The following is a 4807-nucleotide window of genomic DNA, read 5'->3' as shown; positions in this document are numbered from 1 at the left end:
CCTATGCCCATGAAATACATTAACACTCAAGAATCTACTTCATCACACACACATGTATAAGCATAAATAAAGAAAAAACAAAATTTTAATATAGGTGATAATTAATGTGATTCCTACGTCCACGGAGTGTTCCAATACTTTAAATTTAAAATATTAGGCATCAAAAGGAGAGGTATCGGGGTTATCCTATTGTATTTGCATGCACCTCAAGACCCAATACCTTGTGACATGACTTAGGTTACCTAGTACATTATTTGGGATATCCATGGTACAACCTAATTACTTTGATTTGTAGGAATCTACATATAATCTTAATTGATTTCAAACAATTAGTTTGATTTAGAAAATTGATGAGTTTAATTACCATGCACATAAACTATTTCTTCCACAAACATAATTGTGTCATACAACGTACGTACCTTTGACAAATTATGGATAAATTACACTAATAAGTAAAAGACTATGATTAAAATTTTTATCCAAACATCTATAAAAATTATGGTTGATATTTAAACATTTTTTTTAACATCACTGATTTGATTGCCTCCGATATTACATTGTTACCTTACTTTTGTACTCATCTAAGTCAATTGCCCAACCAAAATAATGATTTACTATTCTTAATGACCACACGACATTTATTAGTAGATAATGTGTCACACCTTCTTTGAAGATGGGCAGGCTAAGGAATATTCTTAAACCATAAGTAATTTAATTATAGAATATTCATTTATAGAGACAGTCACACTAGTTAGGCAACAAATTATACATTCTCATTTGACTATAAATGAAAGTTATAATACCATCTAAACATATATATAAGCATAGTAAAGATGTAGTTATAGTGTTTTAAATTCTTGAGTAGATAACAAAATAGGATTAAAAATAGTTATTTTTCCTATTCAATTGATTTGTGTTTGACAACTTTTTCTAAATATTTTTTTTATTAAAAATAAGTATAATTTTGGTATTTTAAAAAAAATTTAATTTAAGAAAAATTTACCTTTTGGCGTCATGTTATTTCCAAATATAAATTCAATTGGAAATTGAGGTTTGTCAGCTTTATCCAATATGATTAAAAATTACATCTAATTTTTGTATATTTTTTAAATTGAGATTTTTAGTTCTTATGATAAATTTTAGGAAGTACTTACAATCTTTTTAATATTTAAAATTTTTTATCTTTTAAGTATTAAAAAATTAAAAACACTTTTTATAATTATGGTCAAACACACTCATATTCAATATGTTTTTTTCACATATTTAATCCACACTTTCTATAATCACCGTAAAAGACACTTATATCGGATATATTTTTTTACATACTCGTTTCACCTTCTGTATATGTTTTTTGAAGTACTAAAAATACTTTCTATAACCACTATCAAATACAAATGATTCTATGACCACTGTTAAAACCCTCGTATCCTATATGGTTTTTTGACATATTTGGTCCCACCTACTTTGTATGTTCCCCGAAGCTTCCCACTTTCTCTAAAAAGATTTCTTCTTAAACTCAAGTGGAACCATGTCATATATGATTTGGCTTTCCTATTTGGCTTTCCTTGCTCTGCAAGTAAATCAAATCCACCTCCATTTCATATTTCAAATATGCATTATAAATAGGGAAGCATCGAACCCTAATGTTTCATCAAGTATCTCAAGCTTCCTCTCATTTCTAGTTTTCTCTCAGGCGAAAAAAGGGTGAAAAATGGTAGTCTCAACCATACTAGATTGTGTTGTTCCATCATCTTCCTCATCCCGGGTCGTCGACTATGCTGGTGGCTGGCCTTCCATGGAGAAACCTAAGAGCAAGTCATCAAAATCTTCAAGTGCTCCAATCCTGGTCTTTCACTTCCCTGTTAACTCCTACCACTCTCGCCTGTAGTGGTTGAGTTAATTGCTTGAGGAGTGAGATGGAGTTTTGTTTTCATTTACAGTTTGATGAGTGATTTGCAATAACTTCATACAAGAATATTGTATGCAATGAAAGAGCTATTTTTGATTGAATGTTGGGTACGTTTGATGCTATGAAATTAATTACCAGCAACCAAATAAGACATGGAACCCTACTTTGAAAATTCAGAAACTAACAACAAAAGTTCAGTTGGGTCTTCCAAATGACTCAGCTGAATTTTTATCTATGGCGAGAATCCAACTTGAAATAGCAGTCGTGTAGGGATCCCTCCCCCTGACGACACGTGGCACACAGTTCTATCTGGATCAGTTCCATCCGGATTCCTCCAAGAGGACACGTGGCGCGCTTCTCCTACCCAGACTTCCTGAGAGAGAAGCACATGGCACTCGCAAACATCACATCTGGACCACCGCCGTATCGCATCCGGACGACCATCATATCCTATCCGGATATGTTTGTCCGGATCATTGACCAAAGTAAGCATGCCTTACTACGTCATTCTGACATCCTGTCACAGTCCACATTCCGACGCCTGCAGAGTGAAAAGACAGAAGTGACGGCAAGTCACTTCCCACGATCTCTGACAGTCACGACGCCTCCCACGATCTTTGACAGCCGCCCGTAGGGCGAGGATGTCCCTGCCACCACCTAGTGGCATCATGATAAACCAAAAAGTCTTCCATCATTAAAGGAGGAGAGAGAACTTCTGGTACTATATATATGAACCTTCGCACAAAGAGGAAGGTAAGCTTGCTATACCTAATAAAAAGCCAACTGATTATTCTCTCTGACCATGGCTGACAAAACCATCGGAGGGTGCGTCCGGACACCCTGTCCGGATGCCTTTTGCAGGAACAATTGAGTCAAGAACCTATATTGGTTGAGATCGTGCGTTCATCCATTTGGCAACTACGTGGATCACCAGGGACGCAAGGCCTCAACAAGTCGGTGGTGGGCATATGGGTAATATTTAATTAGAGTTCACTATGAATTTAGGGTTTAGAGTTTAAGATTTATTATCGACTTAGGTTGTTGGATGCATATATTAAGCAGTTCATAAAAATTTATTTAAAAATAAATAAAATAATAAATTATTTTAATATAATTTTTTTTAAATAATTAAATTTTTTTATATATAATCATTTTAAAATTTAAATATTTTTAATTTATTTTAAGCTTTAAAATGAGAAAAATATCAATTCTCAAAAATTTTAAAACACTAGGAATAATGTAAATTGTTGGTGGATTGGAGAGCAAACTCAACATTAAAGACCTTTTCTCACTGAAGATACTCTCTTTCCACACAATGGTTGTTCTTTAACACACTTGCCTATAAAAAAAAGGGTCAAACACCCATGTTGACAAAGGGGAGACTAATGATCTAAAATCTTAAAACATTTTGTGCTGAAAAGCCCAGGAGAGGACTAAGCCAAAAATTAAAATATTAGGATAGGGGAAAATTTTAGGGGATGCATTCAATATCAAATTTGTAATCTTGGTACTCATTTAAAATATAAGTTATTAGATATTTATAGTTATTTTCATGAATAATGATGGTCATGAGATCGTTATTTTTGCGACATCTCGGAAGCAGGCATGTGGAGTTAAATAAGCGAAGTTGCATGAGGCTTGAGGGTGCAAGCCTATTTTGATCAATCCAAAGGTTGAGGCTGATCGAGGGAATTAGAGATATTCAAATTAAACTAAATTGTATACTCATTGAGGATTAATTTCATCCATTTTCAAAAGATTTGGATGCCGTTTTCCTAGTTGAAAATTTTGAAATTTTTTTTTATGGAAAATAAGAAAAATGTTAAAGAGCTGATGTAACATTTTGCCAAAAAACGACACTAGGATGACCCCACCTTACAACTTGATGTCATTTTCCCATTCCCTGGTGTCATTTTGTGCTGAAGATGAGCTATGTACACCCCAAAAAATGGCAAGGTCACTTCATGCTCTACTATCATTCCTCACTCCCTGCCACCATTTCATGCTAAAACTCCAAGACAATATGAGCCCACCATTTTTGGACCTTTTCGAGTTCACCATTGGATCTCTTACATTGTTTTTGATACGTTAACGGGGTACTTGTGACACATGGGAACACCTATATAAATCCATTTTGCAAAATATAAATATAAATAAATTTTGTCCTCAAGTAGGATGTCTTATTTTTCCAAAATATAAATAAATCCCCTTAATTAGGAAGAAAGCTTGAGAATCACATCTAATGATTAGCATTATCCTAACATATTTATTTAGTCTTCTTAAGGAGACTTAGTTAATGTATATGTTTTTCTTCATTGGTTTGGTCCCACCCTCTATTTGTTTGTTCCCTAGAGCTGGTTAGACTAGTCAAAATTTGAAAGGTGGTGTAATTTGACACGACTTTTCTTCAAAGACATGGATACCACAGCACCAAAGTTTAGTTGTTGGGTCTTTTTCTATAGTCGGATTAAGCCACTTGCTGCCACGAGTCTCACAGGAAGGTCCAGGGAATTGACCATCTCGTATATTTATCATTTATCTTTCCTTGCTATGCAAGTAAATCAACCCTACTTCCATTTCAAATCTGCTGTATAAATAGAGAAGCATCTTAGCCTAATATTTCATCAAATATCAGACACTTTCTCTCATTTCTAATTTTCTCTGCAGGCAAATTAAGAAGGGTTAAAATGGTGTTCTCAGCCATACTAAGTTGCTTTGTTCCATCTTCTTCCTCGACCCGAGTCTTCAATGATGCTGGTGGGTCTAGTGTGAAGGAACCTAAGAGCAAGTCATCGAAATCTTCATCAAGAGCTCCGATCCCGGTCTCTTACTTCCCTGTTAACTCCTACCTCTCTCGCTTGTAGTGATTAATTTGATCGCAAGTTGGAGTTAGACTTT

Source organism: Vitis riparia, chromosome 13, assembly GCF_004353265.1.
Source record: "Vitis riparia cultivar Riparia Gloire de Montpellier isolate 1030 chromosome 13, EGFV_Vit.rip_1.0, whole genome shotgun sequence".
NCBI lineage: Eukaryota > Viridiplantae > Streptophyta > Magnoliopsida > Vitales > Vitaceae > Vitis > Vitis riparia.
The sequence above is the reverse complement of the archived record's forward strand: the minus strand, read 5'-3'. Positions refer to the sequence as shown.